This window comes from Rhinopithecus bieti, unplaced genomic scaffold, assembly GCF_001698545.2.
Source record: "Rhinopithecus bieti isolate Rb0 unplaced genomic scaffold, ASM169854v2 scaffold_24392, whole genome shotgun sequence".
NCBI classification, from domain to species: Eukaryota; Metazoa; Chordata; class Mammalia; order Primates; family Cercopithecidae; genus Rhinopithecus; species Rhinopithecus bieti.
The window spans coordinates 465,666-486,701 of NW_016812542.1; the positions used below are offsets into that span (position 1 = coordinate 465,666).

Consider the following 21,036-nt stretch of genomic DNA (forward strand, 5'->3'; position numbering starts at 1 on the left):
GATATCTACTTTATTGTTCAAGCTATGTACAAATATAAATTTCTACAATATAATTATATTTGTTTTATTAGCCACTTACTGTATAATATTGAAGTTTCATTAGTTTCTTAGCAGTTAACATTTCTAATAAAGAATAGTTTTTGACTGGTGTGGTCTTTGCCTACTATGTAGATACAGTGACAAAGATAGAGAAATAATTAATGTATGTGAATACCAATATAAGACACTGTGAAGTTTCCTAATAAAGCACTTTTCTTTGAAAATGTAGATTGAATATAATTGTTTTCTCAAAAAACATTTTTTATCAAAGTGCAACAGACAAATAGTACATTATATATTTAAGTGTACAACTCAGCAATTTTTTTTCAAACATTTGTTTTCAACATTTAGTTCATCATCTTCAAAAGATAGCTCCCCTGCTAAACTCATTAGCTATATGATCTATCCAAGCATTAAGAAGATGGCCGTGCCATGCCAATCCTCTTCCCATTTTCCCTAGCCACTCAGGGCTGAACAGCAGGGTGAGGCTCAGGTGGGGGTAGGGGTGGGGAGCACAAGGGCTACTTTCCCCTGTTACAACATGGCATCTGAAGCTCGATGGGAGAACAGAACTGGTGAGACTTGAGAAAAAGGTCCAGGGCCTGTATTCAGTCAGAGTCACTGATGGAAGAGGAGGAGGAATGCTTGCCATTCTTGTGGTGCTTGTGCATCTTTTTATGAGCTTTCTTCATTCTCTTCTGCATCTTCTCGTCCACTGTCACTCCTGGTCTGACCATGCCAGGAGCCAAGGGATTCACAGGAGGCATTCCAGGGGCAGGTGGTGGGTATGGAGGAGGGTAGGGACCCGATGGTTAGCATCCTGGATACCGTAGCTGTGGCACAGGATGAGGGGACCCACCTGAGGGGAAAGCTGGATTGCCCTGGGGAGGAAGAAAGGGACCTGGGGGGAAGGGTGGGTTGATAGGTGGTGGGTGGGTGGGATTTGAACTTCCAGGGTACTTGACGTTGGGAGGATATGGATTTGGCCTGGCTGCCTGGCATTGGGATTCCACATGTTTAGGTGTGTCCTCCAGCCTTTCCACCACCTCCTGGGCTTGCTGCATTCTCCTCAGCTCAATAAAGTTTTAGAAGGGAACCCCCCATGTGGCCACACACTAGGTGAAAATGTAGGACATTATGAGCACTGTGGAAGCTTTCTTTGGGCTTCCTTCCCTTGATCCTGGTTACTAGGCTGGGGGCCAGGAGGGGATAAATCCTGATGGGGCCTGTGTGTCCTATGATGTAGAAGCGTCTGTATTGTCTTCAGGTGAAGGAGGAGTGCCCCTCTTCTGCAAGCCCAGAGAGTTGCTTATTCTGTTTGCTGCTGGAATTTTTATCCCCTTTTAGACTGTTAGTTTTTGCTTTATATATTCTGGCTATGTTATTTAAATATGGGATTGTTACATCTTGCTGACGTGTGTCTATTATTTTTATGAAATATTCCTCTTTATTTCTAATATTTTGGTCTTAAAAGCTACTTTATCTAATATGTAGTTACACGGGCCTTCTTTTGGCCAGGGTCCACATAGTGTTTCTTTTTCATCTTTCAGGAAATCTTTTTATGTTCTAATATGTAAGACATGTCTTACAAGTAACTTAGAATTTAAAAAAAATTTAGTTGGATAATTTTTGTTTTTCGATTGGAGCTTTTTTTCATTCTGTGTCATACTAATATATTTAGATTTAAATCTGTCATCTTGTTTTCTATTGTTCCAGCTGCTCTTTGTCCTATTTTGCCTTTCTTGCTCTCCTTTTAAAATTACTTAAATTTTTTGCTACCTCTTGCCCCATTACCCTGCTCTTTGTGCATTCATTCATTCTATTGGTGAACACGCCAGAGATTTCAATGCATCTTTGACCTATTAAAACCAATATTTAATTAGGACTTTTATTGTTTTGTGGACGGTGCATTTGTTTCTTTTATACATTTCAGATTTCTGAGAAATTCTCTGTATTTTCATCTAATTTATAGATCATATTAATCATAATGATTTTACTTTCTGATAATTCTAAAATCTGGTTCATATATTGGCCTATTTCTGTTGTTCTGCTCCTTATTTTGGTTTCCGTATCCAATTTCTTGGCCAGCTTGCTTTTTTTTCTAATGGCATACCAGATATTGTGTATGAAAACTTGTTGAGGCTATAAATGGTACCACCATCTCCAGAGAAGAGTCAGTATTTTTTATTATGAGTGTATCCCCTTTAAGTGGAGGCTGGTCTGTCTTCAGAGGTCTTGACTGAATGACGAGAGTGTTTACATAGACCTCTGCTCTTTGGTGCTTTCTTTTCTTTTTTCTTTCTTTCTTTTTTTTTTTTTGGAGATGGGATGTTGCTCTGTTGCCCAGGCTGTAGTGCAGTGGCATGATCTTGGCTCACTGCAGCCTCTGCCCTCCTGGGTTCAAGTGATTCTCCTGCCTTAGCCTCCTGAGTAGCTGGGACTATAGGCATGTGCTATCACACCCAGCTAATTTTTGTATTTTTAGTAGAGATGGGGTTTCACTATTGGCCAGGCTGGTCTCGAACTCCTGACCTCAGGTGATCTGCCTGCCTCGGCCTCCCAAAGTGTTGGGATTACAGGCATGAGCCACTGTGCCAGGCCCTTTGGTGCTTTCTGTGCTCCAGTTTTGTCTCCCTAGCACTGAGTCTGCCAGAATCTTGGCTTTGCTTTTTATCCTGTTAGCAATGTTTTTGCTTTGGTTTCTTGGATTACTTGAGATATTACAGACTAAATGGGTGCCCTCTCTGTGGAGATTATGTGTTTATGCATGTTGGCTTGTTGAGATTTATAGGATTTTAGGTAGAGAGTGATTTTTGTGGTATATAATGTGTGGATTATATTTTCATTGTATATAATTACTTAATTTCTACTTTTTTTTTTTTTTAAGTGGAAGAGGGTGCTGTTTTTGTGTGTTGTGTTGACGGGGGGATAACAGAAGCATAGATCAATGAGTCCCACCAGAATTTACTCCATAGGTCATATCTAAATTTATACAGTGGTTGGCTGCAAAGTATTTCAGTTTTATTTTAGGATACACTGAATGGGTCTATATTCTGTTTATCTCTTAAAATTGTTTTATTCATTTGAAAAGCCAGGAGTATACAGTGGTTATTTATTATATAAAATGTTATGTACTGTGCCTGTTTTTGTAAATAAAGTATTATTGGCACATAGTAACTTATGTCCCTTTATATATTTTTATGGCTGCTTTGTCATTAGAGTTTGAACAGTTGGAACAGAGAGCATTTGATGCCTGTGAAGCTTAAAATACTTACTGTCTGACCCTTTACCGAAAGGTTGCTGATTTCTGCTTTGGATAGCAAACTAAAGTGATTCAGTTCTTTTTATAGAATCCATCAGTAATATTCTAAGGAACTGGCTGTAGCTTAACAAATATATCTTCTCTCTCTTCTTTCCTTTTGTCCTTATGTAATTTTTATGCTTTTCTGGTCCCATTTTCTTCTCTTTCTGGAGCCTCAACATGTTGATAGTCTTTTAGGAAAATCCAGGTGACACCAAGACACACTTGGAGTTTTTGTACCAGAGATTTGTAAGTACAGAGGAGGAGGCATGTCTTTCCGACATAGTGACCATAAACAAGGAACACTTGGAAGGTCACAGTCAAGCTTTATTTAAAAATATAGCATATATCGAGATTGGTTTGAGAATTGGGGAACCCTTTGTTCAGCAAAGGCTCTTAAACTATGTGGCAATCACAAAGAGCCCTGTAGTTTGGATTTAGCATTAAGCTAAAGTTTCATGTCTTAGGACAGTTTATTACAATCATTCATCTCAGGACATCTAGCCTGCTGACTCTTTTTGGCTTTACCTAAAAAGTCAGAGGTACTTCAGCCATGTCTGTTTCCAAACCAGAAATAACTCAGACGTAGCCTCAGCAGCACTAGAGATCCACATTAGTTACACTGGCTTAGGATTTAAATGTTCACAGGCATCAATCATTATATTAATGTTTCAGTGCCATTGTAGGTGTTGTCAGGAATATTAAAAAAAAAAAATGTGACCCAGCCTTTCGTCACAAGGAGGACTGCAGAGGACTGGTTTGGTGCTTTCCTCACTTTAGCAATTCCCTGTCAGTCATTGAGTAACTTGCCCAAAATCCTGGGTGGAAACTCATTACTGTTGAAAGTGTTATTTTTGGATGGGAGCAAATGATTGTAGCACTTCTGTAATGCTGTATGCACAGCCTCTCAGGCAGGTGGTATTCTGCTTCCATGTTCTCCTTTCCAGTTCGCTAGGGAGTGTTACCAGAAATCACAGTGGCTATGCTGGTGCTGCTTTTCCCAGAATCTCTCTGTATTAGTCTGTTCTGAAAAAGAGGTCTAATGGAATCACAGTTTCATGTGGCTAGGGAGTCCTTACAATCGTGGTGGAAGGTGAAAGGCATGTTTTACGTGGCAGCAGACAGGAGAAGGAGAGCCAAGCGAAAAGGGAAACCCTTTATAAAACCATCAGATTTCATGAGACTTATTCACTACCATGAGAGCAACATGGGGGAATCCACCCCCATGGTTCAGTTATTTCCCACTGGGTCCCTCGCACAACACATGGGAATTTCGGGAGCTATAATTCAAGATGAGATTTGGGTGGGGACACAGCCAAACCCTGTAACTCTCCCTTATCCCAAATGACTCTAGGGTCAGGGATGGGAAGGCTGGAGAAAAAAATGGAAACAATAATACATTGGGAAAACACCTTTCTACCACTTCTTTTTTTTTTTTGGCCTAGAATTGACATATTTGAATTACAAATGCTTCTGGAGTAAAATAAAATACTATGACGTTTTCACGAGTTCTCACATGGCATTTGTAACCATCCTTCCTCACTGCCAGTAATTTCTAAAGTCTGTTAACCTTTGTGATTGGGATGTATTTATATAAAATTGAAGGGTGTGAAATAGATGATATGTCACAAGTCTTTAGGTGGAGTGTCACATTAGTTACATCTCATGTTTGCTTAGGGCTGCATTTCTCAAACCTGGTGCTGAAACTATCCACCTGGAGCATCAGTTCCACTAAAGATTTTTTAAAGAAAAATATTTTGTATGATGAAGAGGAGCATAAAAACAACTCTTCGTCTTTAAAAGAAAAGTAGATTTTGAATGAATTTCTTACTTACATGGACTTGCTTCTAGTTGCACCTCCAGGTACAGGAATAGACTTTATCTTCATTGCTCATGGAAAAGTTTGAGAAGCAATACATTAAGACAAACACAAGAACTCTGGTACTTTAATGTCTAGGAGAAGTAGAGAATTCTGTCTGTGGGGACATTGGTATCTATTCCAGAGAAGGGAAGCTGGTTCTGTTGTGACTCAGACAATCTTACTGAATTTTGGAGAATAAAGCCCCTTTTCATCCAGTGAGGACTGTGAGAAGTAACATCATGTGTTTGAAAACAGTTCCTAATCAGTAAAAACAGGAGCAGTCATAACAGAAATAATAAAACTTAACAGAATGAACCTCACCCCCACATCTAAAGCAGGGGCTGCTAATAATGAGAGCTCCGAAAAAGAGGCATTGGTTTGACCTGTGGCCTAGAAAGTGACACAGGTTGAATTCATTTGGGTTTTTGTGGTTTCCTTCCTTCCTGTTTTCTTTTGTAAAATATTTTTTTCATAGATCCTTTTCGGGAAAGCAGTAATCTTTGTATTTTGAGGATACAATGGAAAACTTTAGAGATGAGAGGGGCCAGTTGCAGTGGCTCATGACCATATCCCAGCACTTTGGGAGCCTGATGTGGGAGGATGACTTGAGGCCAGGAGTTTGAGACTAGCCTCGGCAACATAATGAGATCCTGTCTCTACAAAAAAATTGCTTAAAAATTAGCTGAGCATGTGGCATGTGCCTGTGTTCCCAGCTACCCGGGAAGCTGGAGCGAGAGGATCTCTTGAGCCCAGGAGTTAGAGGCTGCAGTGAGCCACGATTGCACCACTGCACTCCAGCCCATGCGACAGAGTAAGACTCTGATACAAAAGACTAATACAAAAATAAAAAATAAATATGAGAGCAAGTCATAACACTTATTTTTTGCTGTGCTGTAATGTTGTCATAGCTCCTAAACTGGCATATATTGAGATGCTTGATTTCTTTTGTTTTAAAATTCAATAGGTTAGATCTGTATTTGTTATTTTAAAATGAAACTCAGGTATTTCATTTACAGATATTGGCTGAAATAACTATTCCAAACATTGCAATTTGAGGAATAAAACACATTTCATTATAGATTTGTAACTAATGTGCGACTTGAGATCTGTTTTAAAAAAGGAATGGGGAGATATTCAAGAGACATCCACGTGTGCCTGGGAGGGATGTTTGTGCTCCTTCCCAATTTTCCTTGTTCTTTTAAAATGTAACATATAATAACCACAATATTAACAACAACTAAAATGCCCCAGGAATAGTGCAGGCCCCTGCTACTGGTGCTGCTCCCCTTCCTCCCTTCCTTCTTCTCCTACTTCCACTAAGTCATCATTCATTGTCTTTGAATAAAAACCCCATTGCTTATTTTTGTTTGGATCCAATTTAGACTCAGAAAGGCACTGAGCATGAGCTTCTTCTTTCATATTCTTTGCCTGAGTCTAAAACAGCTGTATTAGTGGGGCCAAAAACAGTGGCAGTTTTGGCAGGCATTGCCAAGTGTGCATCACTTTCAATGATACATCTGGATGCAGAGAACTAAACTGAAAATAGAGTGAACTCCTATTAAATGAAAATACTGTGTCAATCTCAAACCTAACTGTGCATGATAATCATCTCTGTACCTTATTATTTATTTTGAAATACAGAAATGTAGGTCCTATCAGACTTATCTAGTCATAATCAGGGGTGGAGGTGTTGGGTGGCCCAAGCAGCTATATTTAAAACAAAAAAAGCTCCACGGGTGATTCTGATAGCCAAGCAGGGGTGTGAACTACTTTTTCATAGTATGCACTCAGGATTACCTGGCCCAAAATAATTAGGTTTAAATAACTGTATTTGCTCTGGGAGAAACAGATTTAATGTGTAATTAATAAATGAATTAATAAATGAAAAGTATTTACTCATGACATACACTGCACCTTTTTTTTTTTTTTTTTTTGCTTTCTCATACACATCCTAAAGTACAGGTTCGGATCTGAGCTAATCCTTTTGCCTGTTTAATAATGGTATATGCAGTCTATTTCTTACTAGGTTTGCAAAGTTACAGAGAGTAAGAACCAGGAAAATATAAGTAAAAGGCAGCTTACTATAGCATTTTCCCTTTAAAGTCAGTTTTAAAATGTATATATTTTTTAATGTTAGGAATATGAAACAGAAGTTTTAGAAAGAGGAAAGTACCACTTCTCTTTCATTGTGTTACAGTGGGTTTAGGGGGAAAGGAGGGGAAAGAGAAGGGAAAGAAGAAAGTAAAATTTTAAGGATTTAGTAAGGATAATATATTATCTGTTGTCTTATTTTATCAGTATAGGATTTGGGATTTGCTTAAACAAACAAAAGTAGTACCTTGTGTAATATTTTTAAAGACATCCACGTTTTTGTGTTTTTGAGTTCTATTAATATGGCCCACTGGCTTTTGCAGTTTAGGTTAAAAAAAACTGTAACTTTAGTTTCAGAATTAAGTCTCAGAATTAAGTAATGAGGCAGAATCAAAATATTAGGTAACAGAGACTTCAAATTAAGTACATTCGTTAGGGAGTGAGTTACAGTAATAGCCATAACACTGATTTCAATAAAAAATCAGTGGATACAGGAAGTGATTGGTTGATATGTGCTCATTTTGTTTTGGGGTCAGTGGTCCCTTGATTAAAGATTCTGTTTTATGTGCTACAAGCCTTTGTATTTAGAACTCTTAACATATCAATGTATAGTAAAGAAGAAGATAAAATTAAACCAGCAGGTATCAGCAAGAACCAAAATAAAAAACATTAATGCTGATTATCTCAAACTTTATTTTATTACTTTTTAGTGATGCTGCAGTGTAAAACAACTTTAAAATGATATTTTAGTGACACTTGCCTGCATTCTAATGTAGAATCTTCCTTTCTCAGTATATTACCTTATTGGGAAATGATCAGATGTTTTAGAGAATATGTCTGAAATACAGCAACAACTCCAAAAGATTTAAAGAAAAGACAAGTGCTGTGAACTTTTCTCATTTCAGTGCCTGAATTTTTTTTTACATAAATTATCCTATATCAATTAGCTTATATTTAACAGTTTTAATATTTCTATGGTCATATGTTATACATTTTTCAGAATTCCATTCCTATTGATTAGTTAATAACCGTAGGCATTTTATAGAAATAGGAGTAGGAATTCATAAACAACTGTCCTCATAGTGGGCTTAATTTTCTGATGAAAATATGGCATCTATATGCTTTCAGCATACAATTTACGATTTCATTTTAAGTCCATTCTAATTCAGTGAATAGTCAGGGGAAGGTAATGTCTACTTTTCCAAAGAATTGAAAGGTTCATTACATTTCTCAATTTGTCACAATTTTTATTAGAAATCCTATTACTTTTTTCTTCTTTCTCATTTGATGAATTGATGAAAATACAAATTCAGTAGGCAAATATGATATGCAATATTTTTGATAATCTTTAAATTAGAGTAGGAAGCAATAAAATAATGAGTGACAGGAACATCACTGGGACCGCAAAGAAGGTATGTGATAATTCAGGCCAGTCTGAGACACTTTCATTCTCTATGTTTTATTTCTTATACCAAATAAAGACCTACTATTTTACATTTATCCTTAACTTATTAAATCTAATGCTGCCCAACAATTTGATTCCTAGGTATTTACCAGAGTGTAGAGTGCATTAAAAACTTATGTGTGGACCTGTATGCAAATGTTTATAAGGGCTTTATTCATAATTATCCTGAACTTGAAACAATGCAGACCCCCCTCAGTTGGAGAATGAATATTGAGATATGTCCATTCAATGGAGTAGTACTCAGCCATAAAAATGAACAAACTGTAACCTTGATGAATCTGAAATGCACCATGCTAAGTTCAAGAAGTCACATTCAAAAGGCTTCATTTATATGACATCCTAGAAAGAATAAAACTGTAGGGATAGAATACAGATTAGTAGTTGTCAAGGACTGGAGGAAGGTTTGACACTGAAAGGACACAGGGGACTTCTATGGGCTGATGGACTGTTCCATATTTTGATTCTAGTGGTTGATTTCATTACTGAGTTTGTCATACTTGTAGAGATTGTACATTAAAATGGCAATTTAATTGTATGTAAGTTATACCTTAATTTAAAAGTTCTAAAATAAATGTTAAAAAAGGTACATAGACTGAGAAATAAAATGAAATAAAGATCATGTAAATACACTTTTCTTTTCCCAGACATCCTAATAGAACCCTTAGAACACTTTAACTTCATTTATCTCTCTATTTATGTATTGGTTTCATGCATTTCAATTTTAGATACATTTCTTTTTTTTTTTTTTTTTTTTTAAATAATTTTTTAAAATGGCAATCACTTTTATCTATGGTTTCATATAGATGTTTAATTAAATTTGCCTTGTTGCCATGCTCTTCATTTAACATTTCTCCCTATATCTTTAGCCTTCTATCTGAGGTCATTTTGATTCTGCCTATTCTCTTTGCTATTCTGTGTTCATGTAGTCTTACTTGCTTAAGTGCCTGGCTATTTTTCATGATGTATTGGATATTGTATGTGCAAAATTGTTTGTACAAATAATCTGGAGCCTAAGATGTTATCTTCCTTCAGATAATTTTTACTTTTGTCTGGGTAGCTGGGGGCAGTAGCTATCAGAAATCACTTTAATTTTAGGGTTTGAATAAATGTATGAAGTTTAATGTGTTTTGTTTGTTTGTTTTGGGACAGGGTCTTGCCCTGTCACCCAATCTGAAATGCAGTGGTACGACTGGTGCTGCAACCTTGACCTCCCAAACTCATGCAGTACTCCCACTTCAGCCTCCTGAGGAGCTGGGACCACAGGCACCTGCCACCACGCCCAGTTAATTATTTTTATTTTTATTTTTTTGTAGAGACCGCGTCTCCCTATGTTGCCCAGGCTGGTAATGCATTTATTAATTAAATGCATTAATAATATAATAATAATAATAGCTTGATTGAGCTATTGCACAATGTGTGCATATTTCAGAATATGTTTGTATGATAAATATATACAGCTTTTGTCAATTAAGATAATTTTAGTATTTGAGATAATTTAATGCTGTGAGAAGGCTTGTTTATGATGTTTAAGGCTTTCAAAGTCCTTAGCCAAATCATAGGGATGTTCACGGTGGCCCTTGTTGAACTCTAGACTACAATTTCTGTTTCTCTGTTTCCAAGAGACTGTAAGAAATGCCATGCAGCCTCTTAGCATCTCAACTGCATTTCCGTAATCTGCATAACAGTCAGTGGAAAAAACATGCTTAGATGTTGGGTTCGCTTTTCTTGGCTTCCTTCAGCCCTTGGATACTCTGGACCGCTAATTTGTCTCTATTTCTTTAGCTCTGTGATGCATTAAAGCATATATATATATACACACTCACACAAGTATATATGCACACACATGTATACACATAATATATACATGACACATATGTATGTGTATATATGTATACTTTTTTTTTTTTTGGTAAAACTGTCCTTGGAGAACTTGACTGAACTATCTTGCCACTGTGAACGCAAAGATTGCCTATACTCTTTTCCATACCCATACACACATACAAATGTGCTTTTCTTAAAAACAGTGTTAAGGTAATTTTGTACATTTCATTATGCAAAGTGCTGTTTTTGATTTAATATATTACAAATTCTTATTAGAATAATTCAGCAAATATTTATTTACTATATGTTTATCCCTGTTCCAATCACTGTAGGGATAAAGTGATACATAAAAGAATTTCCTAACCTTATTTGGCTTATACTTTGGCAAAGTAGATAGCTTCAACAAATAACTATGCAATTAACTAAATGTAATTTTGATAATGATAAGAACAATATATTTTGAGTACATAGAATATGGAAATTTGTTTTGAGTCTTAGTTTTCATTTCATATTATATTTCATACATTTTAAAATATCACTGAAACATTTGATTTTAATTTTCTTTCACTTTCTCTCTCTCTCTTTTTTTTTTTTTAATAACAAAGATGGAGTTTCGCTATGTTGCCCAGGCTGGTCGTGAATTCCTAGGCTCAAGCGATCCTCCTGCCTTGTCCTTCCAAAGTGCCTGGGATTACAGGTATGAGCTACCATGCCGGGTCTAATATTTATTTATTTATTTATTTATTTATTTATTTATTTGGAGATGGAGTCTCTGTCACCCAGGCTGGAGTGCAGTGGCGTGTTCTCAACTTACTGCAACCTCTGCCTCCTGGGTTCAAGCAATTCTCATGCCTTACCCTCCCTAATAGCTGGGACTACAGGCACCTGCCACCATTCCTGGCTGTTTTTTGTACTTTAGTAGAGACAGGGTTTCACCGTGTTGCCCAGGCTGGTCTTGAACTCCTGAGCTCAGGCAATCTGCCTGCCTGGGCCTCCCAAGGTGCTAGGATTACAGCTGTGAACACCGTGTCTGGCCTATTTTTATTTTTTTAGAGACAGGATCCTACTCTGTCACTTAGGCTGGAGTGCAGTGGTGTTATCATAGCTTACCGTAACTTTAAACTCCTGGGCTCAAGTGATCCTCCTGCCTCACCTCCTGAGTAGCTCGGATTATAGGCACATGCCACCATGCCCAGCTGTTTTGTGTGTAGAGATGGGGTCTTGCTATGTTGCTTAGGCAGGTCTTGAACTCCTGGCCCCTCAAGTTTTCCCCCATAGGGCTCCTGAAGTGCTGAGATTGCAGGAGTAAGTCACTGCATGTATCCTAAAAATTTTAATAAATATTTTCAATCTAGTGTTCTATTTTATGTATTTTCTGTAATTTATTTGGCCATTCTCATATTGTTATACTTTGTTTCCAGTTTTTTAAAATGGTAAGTGCTTTTGTAATATGTACATTCTTATATGTAATCCCAAATGTAGTCACTGATTAATTTTTTAGAAGAGAATTTTGGGATTAATAGAACTGAGTAAAAGTATATTAAAAAACTTGATATTTATTGTCATATTTTTTCTAGAAAGGTTATACACCTATGTGAGCATTATATCTACTTTTTATAGTATTTATTATTTTGATAGGTTATCAACTGTATTATATGTCATTGTCCCTTAAATTTGTATTTCTTTATTAGTGATACTCAACATGCTTTATGGTTATTTCCAGTATGTATTTCTTTTGCCTATTAGGTTGTTAATAAAGTTAAGACAAAATTACTCTACTTTATGAAGAGAACTATGGCATTAAAATTAAAGTAGAATTAGGTCTTCTAATTCTTTTCCAGTTCGGTGGTTTTATTATTTTATATTTGGATTGTCTTATTTTTAACTTATTTCTTTTTTTTTTTTTTTTGAGACGGAGTCTCGCTCTGTTACCCAGGCTGGAGTGCAGTGGCCGGATCTCAGCTCACTGCAAGCTCCGCCTTCCCGGGTCACACCATTTTCCTGCCTCAGCTCCCGATAGCTGGCGACTAACAGGCGCTCACCTCGCCCAGCTAGTTTTGTATTTTTAGTAGAGACGGTTTACCATGTTAGCCAGTGATGGTCTCGATCTCCTGACCTCGTGATCCGCCCGTTCTCGCCTCCCAAAGTGCGATTACGGGCTTGAGCCACCGCGCCCGGCCAATTTTTAACTTATTTCTTTGTTGAGAATACTTTTAAAAAGTTTTTAGCAATGAGTGGCAGGAAACAGATTCCAGAGCCTTATTGTTATAGGAAATTATGTATTAGATGAAGAATACTATAGTTATCATTGTTACAAAAGAATGAAATATGAAAATCCTATACACAATTCTCTTTTCTATTGATTACACTCACAGATTACAATAGTTTTAAATCTTCTTGAGATCTCAGGCCATTCTAAATGGATCATTCTGATTTGTGATGTGTGTGTACACATGTGCTTACTTTTCATTATTTTGAGGCGTTTTAATATTTATAGGGATTTATAGTACCCAAAGTAGCATAAATAATATTTTTAGGAGACAATTTTAGCATAAGATTGAAGAAAGTATATAAAATAATAGGTTATTGAATTAGAACAGTGATTGAAGAATTTGAAAAATGTTTTATTTTCTGGTATTAGTAACATAGTTCTAATGGAAAGAAATGCAGTTTTTGTTTTTTTTTTTGCAAGATGGCGGACTGCAGGCATCGTTAGCATGCCTTTTCCACCTCGAAAGACAAAACTGTGTGTAAAGATTCATGCTGTGAACTTTTTCCCAAGAAGCAAACCGATTGACTGTAACCGATGAGCGAACCAAAGGTGTGCTATAGCCACAGGTGCGGGAGCTGGTGTCAGACCATGAGAGTCATCCCCTGAAAGCCAAAGGGCATATGGCCTGGGGGCAGTTTTGTGTTCTGAGTACAGCCTGCCTGGAATTCAGCTGGCCGCTGTTAGCAAAACACTGCGGGTGTGAGACCTGCCTTGCCAGGTACATGGGAGCAGAGTGGGGTTTACTGCCGCCTGCTAATCCCCATTCCCAGTGGGGATTATTTTGTGCAGTAGAGGCAGCTGCACTCCTCCCTTGAATGTTACCCCACCAGCAGCCAGGGAACTGCCCTCTGATCCCCACTGGGGCCACTGCTTGTGTCTGCACGTGGGGAGCCAGAGCATGGACTTGCCTGACCCCGCCCACACCTGGCTTTGCTCCTCTATCTGCCCTTGTAGTGTAACACAATGGACAGGGACATTTGGGAACTCCATGGCTCAGCCCATTGCCTGAAATACCAGAGTACCACCCCAACATAAGGCAAGCAAAAAATCTAGGGTTACCACTACAGCTGATCCTCTTTTGCAAGCGCCACCTCCCAGCTGGAGGCCAACCAGCACAGTTCATTTCAACATCTGCAGGCACAAAAACACAGCACTTAGGAAGAAGAAAACATTTGCATGACCTCAGCTATCATCATTGTTTGAGTCACTCTGGCTAACCAGGAGGTCTTGAGTCTCTCCACGTGCCCAATACCTTACTGTTACAGCTGGTATTTGAGAAAACCAACATACTAAGGCTCTTTCTAACCAAGGAAATCTCAGTGTCTACATCTCCCCGCCCACCCCCATCAGAGCTGGTGTGGTACCCGCTGCTGGGAGATTATAGAGGACGGGTCACATCTCTGGATTCCTTGCAGACATTCCACAGCACCAATCTGGAGTGTGATAGCATCACTTGAACGAGAGTCGCAGCAGGATTCACAGTAGTCTGGCCTTTAGGGACTGTTAATCCTAAGGGAAGGGGGAGTGTACCACATTAAGGGAGCACCCTGTGGGACAAAAGAAACCAGACTGCAGGACTTGAGCCTCTGAACTTTACACTAGTGGAAAGTTTCAGCAGAGGCACAGATGCAGTGCTGTGCTCAGTGGGGAAAGTCTGCGACTTTACCCCAACAGTCAGGCAGCCCTTATGCTTGTGAAGGGTCTTGGAGAAGGGGGCTTGTTCTCCCCTTTGCCTACCACTGCAGAAACAACTGGGGCTTCTCCCACAGGAGCTTGGCACGGGTGCATCTGTGGACAGCCTTCCTGGAACACTTCAGGGTTACTCTATCCTCAGAGGAGGAGCACTCTACACATTCAGGCTTGCGTGAGAGGTAGAGTCACAACCCCTCTCTACATGGAACATCAGCATTCCTGCAGATGAAAAGAGGTGCCTGTCTGATCTCAATAGCCAGAACACTGGATTAGGAGTGTTACTGGGAGGTGGGTCGCTTTCCTGCTGGCCTGGAAGGAGAGCTGTGGTGCCTTCCTTCTTTCCCCCTGAAAGACATCAGTGGATTTCACTGAGCACTTCCCCAGCCACCTCTGTCAAGGGTGGGACCTCTGCCTACGATTGGGATATTGCCCACCATTGGGATATTGCATTTATCACCTGCTTTAGCTACAGCCATTTTTACCCATGGGCATGTCCTACTAGCCTGAAGCCTGAACTGTTCAACCCAGTGAATAAAATATTGGAGAAAACTTTTTTTAAAAAATGCACACCACTGGGGACTGAAATAAGCTTCATGAGACCTCCGCTCTTCTGGCCCCACAGGAGCCAGTGAATCTGCTCATACACCCAGCACATTGCTGTTACAACCATCATCTGAGAAAGCCAGCATCTTGCACAAAGGTTCTCTGTAACCAAGGAATTCATACGGTGTTTGCTACTGAAAGCCCCCAGAGCTGAAGCTAGATGACAGTGAAGTCACATCATCATGGGGGAAATAAAACTCAATGAATAAAAAATAAATACAAAATAATTAGTAAAATAGTTTACCCAGATGAGAAGGAACCTGAAAAATAATTCTGGGAATATGAAAAAATAGGGTTCTATAACACCCCTAGAAGATCACATTAACTTTCCAGCAGTGGATCCAAATCAAGATGAGATCTTCGAAATACCAGGCAAAGAATTCAAAAGGTTGATTATTAAGTTACTCAAGGAAGTATGAGAGAGAGATGCAGACCAACATAAGTTTTAAAACTATTCTGGATATGGATGAAAATTTTCTGAAGAGATGGATATTTTAATGAAAATCAATCAGAACTTCTCAAAAAGAAAGACACATTTAGGGAACTACAAAATGCAATGGAAAGTTTTAACAATAGACTAGACCAAGTAGAAGAAAGAATTTCAGAGCTTGAAGTCAAGGCTTTCAAATTAACCCAGTCATACAAAAATAAAGGACAAAGAATTAAGATAAATGAACAAAGTCTCCAAGAAATATGGGATTATATAAAATGACCAAACCTAAGAATTATAGGTATTTCTGAAGGAGAAGAAAAAACAAAGTTTGGAAAACCTATTTGAGGGAATAATTGAGGAAAACTTCTCTGGCCTTACTAGAGATTTATAAATGTAAATACAAGAAACTCAGAGAACTCCTAGTAGACTTATTACAAGAGGAATATCATCAAGGCATATAGTCATTAGGCTACCTAAAGTCAATGTGAAAGATAGAATTCTAACAATAGTAAGACAAAAGCATCGGGCAACCTACAATGGAAGCCATATCAGATGAACAGCAGAGTTCTCAGCAGAAACCTTATAGGCCAGAAGGGATTGGGATCCTATCTTTAGTCTCCATAAAAAGAATAATTGACAGCCAAGAATTTTGTATTAAGCAAAACTAGTTTTTATTAATGAAGGACAAATAGTCTTTCTCAGACACACAAATGCTGAAGGAATTTGTCAATACTAGACCAGCCATACAAGAAATTCTAAAAGGAATTCTAAATCTTGAAACAAAAGGTTGATATACATGAGAATGGAAACCCCTGAAAGCATAAAATTCACAAGGCTTATAAAACAATAACAAAATGAAGAGAACAAAGTCACTAGGTAACAACATGACTGGAACAGTACCTCACATCTCAATACTAATACTAAATGTAAATGTTTAAATGCTCCACATAAAACAAGCTTGTCCAATCCACATCCCATGCACTACATGTGGTCTGGGATGGCTTTGAATGCAGCCCAACACAAATTCTTAAACTTTCTTAAAACATTATAAGATATTTTGCATTTTATTTTATTTATTTTATTTTGCTCATCAGCTATCGTTAGTTTATGTGTGACCCAAGACAATTCTTCTTCTGTTGTGGTCTAAGTAAGCCAAAAGATTGGACATCTCTTACCTAAAAGATACAGACTAGCAGAATGGATAAAAATCAAAAGCCAAATATGTATTGTTTTCAGGAGACACACCTAACACATAAGGATTCTTGTGGACTTAAGGTAAAGGAGTGGAAAAAGATATTTCATGCAAATGGAAACTAAAAGCAAGCAGGAATAGCTATTCTTGTATCAGATAAAACAGTATTTAAAGCAATAACAGTAAAAAAAGAAAAGCATCATTATAGGATGATGAAAGGGATCAATTCAACAAGAAGATATAACAATCCTAAACATATATGTACCCAACTCTGGAGTTCCCAGATTCATAAAGCAATACCACTAGATTAAAGAAAAGAGGTAGCAACACAACAATAGTGGGGACTTTAACACTCCACTGACAGTACTAGACAGATCATTGAAGCAGAAATTCAACAAAGAAACACTGGACTTAAATAGCACTCTAGAACAAATGAAGCTGCACTGTAAGCAAGTGAACCTAATAGATATTCACAGAACATTCTACCCAAGAACTGCAGAATATACATTTTTCTCATCAGCACAAGGTATAACACATTCTCCGAGATAGATCATATGATAGACCACAAAATTTGAGTCTCAATAAATTTATAAAAATAGAAATCACATCAAGTATATTCTCAGACCACAGCAAAATAAAACTAGAAATCAATTCCAGAAGGAACCGTCAAATCTGTACAAATACATGGAAATTAAACAGTCTGCTTCTGAATGATTTTGGGGTTAACCATGAGATCAAGATGGAAATTTAAATATTTTTCAAAATGGATGATAACAGTGGCACAAGTTATCAAAATCTCCAGGATACAGCAAAGACAGTGTTAAGAGGAAAGTTTGTAGTGCTAAATATCTACATCAAAAAGTCTGAAAGATCACAAATTGACAACCCAATATCACACCTTCTTCTTAGAGAAACAGGAACAAACCAAACCCAAGCTAGCAGAAGAAAAGAAGTAGCAAAGATCAGGGCAGAACTAAATGAAATTGTAACAAACAAACAAAAGTACAAAAGATCAATGAAACAAAAAGCTGGTTACTTGAAAAGATAAAATCGATAGACCACTAGCTAGATTGACGAGGAAAAGAAGAGCGAAGATCCAAATAAGCTCAATTAAAAGTGAAACTGGAGACATTACAATCAATATCACAGAAATACAAAAGATCATTTGATATTACTATGAACACCTTATGTGCACAAAGTAGAAAACCTAGAGGAAATTGATAAATTCCTAGAAAAAGACAACCCTCCTAGATTGAATCAGGAAGAAATAGAAATTCTGAACAGACCAATCTCAAGCAATGAGATTGAATCAGTCATTAAATAACTAAAAAACAACTGCCAAGAAAAATAAGCCCAGGGCCTCATAGATTCACAGACAAATTCTACCTGACATTCAGAGAAGAATTAGTACCAAGTGTACTGAAACTGTTTTCTAAAGATTGCGAAGGAGGGAATCCTTCTTAACTCATTTTATGAAGCCAATGTTATAAAGCCAGGAAAGGACATAACTGAAAAAGTAAACTACGGACCAGTATTTGTAAAACACAGATGCAAAACTCCTCAACAAAATGTTAGCAAACCAAACTCAACAGCACATCAAAAATAAATAAATAAATAAAAATTCACCATGATCAAGTGGGTTGCAGGGATGGTTCAACGCAGTAAGTCAATAAATACGATTGATCACATGAACAGATTTGAAAACAAAACCATATAATCATCTCAGTAGATGCAGAAAAAGCATTTGATAAAAGCCAGCATCTCCTTATAATAAAAACCCTCAACAAACTAGGCATAAAGAAACATACCTCAAAATAATAAAAGCCATATATGACAAACCCACAGCCAACATCATACTGAATGGGACAGAGTTGAAAGCATTCCCCCTAAGAACTGGAACAAGATAAGAATGCCTGCTTTCACCACTTCTATTCAGTATAGTACTTGAAGACTTAGCCAGAGCTATCAGGCAAGAGACGGAAATAAAGGACATCCAGATTGGAAAAAAGGAAGTCAAACTGTCTCTGTGTTCTCATTATGTGATCTTATACCGGAAAACCCCAAAGACTCCTCCAAAACACTCCTAGATCTGATAAATGAATTAAGTATCAAGTTACAAAACCATTGTACAGAAATCAGTAACACTGCTATACACCAACAATGAACAGGCTAATAATTAAATGAAGAACTCAATCCCTTTTACAATACCTACCTACAAAAAAGAAAAAAAAGAAAAAAAGCTCCAAGCCTAGAATATACTTAACCAAGTAGGTGAAAGGTCTCTACAAGGAGAACTGCAAAACACTGCTGAAATAAACAAAACAAATGGAAATACATCCCATGCTCAGGGATTGAAAGAATCAATTTTGTGAAAATGACCATACTGCCCAAAGCAATCCTATGAAATTCCTGTGAAAATACCAATATCATTTTCACAGAATTAGGAAAAACAATCCTCTAGTTTATATGGAACCAAAAAGCTCAAATAGCTAAAGCAGTCCTAAGCAAAAAGCATAAGTCTGGAAGCATTGCATTACCTGACTTCAAATCATACTGCAAGGCTATAGTAATCCAAGCTACATGGTACTGGTATAAAAGTAGATGCAAAGACTAATGGAACAGAATAGCAGATCCCGAAATAAAGACGGACACTTACAACGAACTGATCTTCGACAAAGAGTACAAAAACATAAATTGGGAAATGGCCATCCTATTTGATTAACGGCGCTGGAAAAACTGGATAGCCACATGTAGAAAAATGATCCCTATCTCTCACCATATTACAAAAGTTAACTCAAAATGGATTAAAGATTTAAATCCGTGACCTGAAACTATAAAAATTCTAGAAGAAAACCTAAGGAAAACTCTTCTGGACATTGACCTAGGCAAAGAATTTATGATGAAGACTCCAAAAACAACTTCAACCGCAACAAAAATAAATAAATGGGACCAAATTAAATTAAAAAACTTCTACACAGCAAAAGAAATAATCATCAGAATAGACAACTTGTAGAATGGGAGAAAATGTTTGCAAATTATGAACCCAACAAAGGACCGATATGCAGAATATGCAAAGAACTCAAATAAGCAAGAAAAAAAATGTAATTAAAAGATTGGCCAAAAAAAAAAAAAAAAGGAATAGATATTTCTCAAAAGAAGATATACAAGTGGCCAACAAATATGAAAAAATGCTCACCATCACTTATTATCAGGGAAATGCAAATTAAAACCATAATGAGATGCCACCTTACCCCAGCCAGAATGGCCATTATTTAAAAAGTCATAGATTCTGGCATGGGTATGGTAAAAAAGGAACACTTACACACTGCTGGTGGGAATGTAAATCAGTACCACCTCTATGGAAAACAGTATGGAAATATCTCAAATAACTCAAAGTAAATCTATTTGATCTAGCAATTCCACTGATGGATGTCTACCCAAAGGAAAAGAAGTCAGTGAATCAAAAAGATACTTGCATGTGTATGTTTATTACAGCACAATTTATAATTGCAAAGAAATGGAATCAACCCAAGTACCCCTCAACTGATGAATGGATAAAGAAAATGTGGTGTGCGTGTGTATATATGTTTTATATATATCTATATATTAAATTTATATATATTTACATAAACATGTTTATAATTAACAGTTTATGTGTATTTTTATATAATATATTAAAATGTGTATATATATGTGTGTATGTGTATAGAATACTACTCAGCTGTAAAAAAGAATGAAATAATGTCTTTTGCAGCAACTTGGATGGAACTGGAGGGCATTATTCTAAATGAAGTAACTGAGGAATCAAAAACCAAATACTGCATGTTCTTACTTATAAGTAGGAGCCTAGCTATGGGTACACAAAGGCATACAGTGTGGGATAATGGACATTGGAGACTCAGAATGGGGAAGGGTGGGAGGGATGTGAGGGATGAAAACTACTTTTGGGTACAATATACACTACTCCAGTGGCAGGTGCATTAAAATCCTAGACTTCACCACTATATACACATTTTAAAACATCATTATTGTATAAAATATATAGAATTTTTATTTGTCAATTTAAATAGTTGAAACAATTCAGGGTTTACATTTTTGGCAGGAATATCACAGAGGTGATTTTCTGCTCAGTGCATTGTATTTGGAGGCATATATCTGCATGTCCCATTACTGGTGATGTTAACTTTTGATTATTTGGCTAATGTGGTGTCTGCCAGGCTCTCTACTATGAAATCACTCTTTTTCCCTTTGTAATTAATAATAATA

General features: G+C 37.2%; 1 protein-coding gene and 1 pseudogene across 1 annotated transcript in view; one reads left to right on the plus strand and one right to left on the minus strand.

The window, feature by feature from the left end:
* NEK7 (NIMA related kinase 7) overlaps positions 1 to 21,036 on the plus strand; it is a 155,672-nt gene that overhangs the window by 40,071 nt on the left and 94,565 nt on the right.
* LOC108545094 (proline-rich protein 13 pseudogene) lies at positions 636 to 1,054 on the minus strand (annotated as a pseudogene).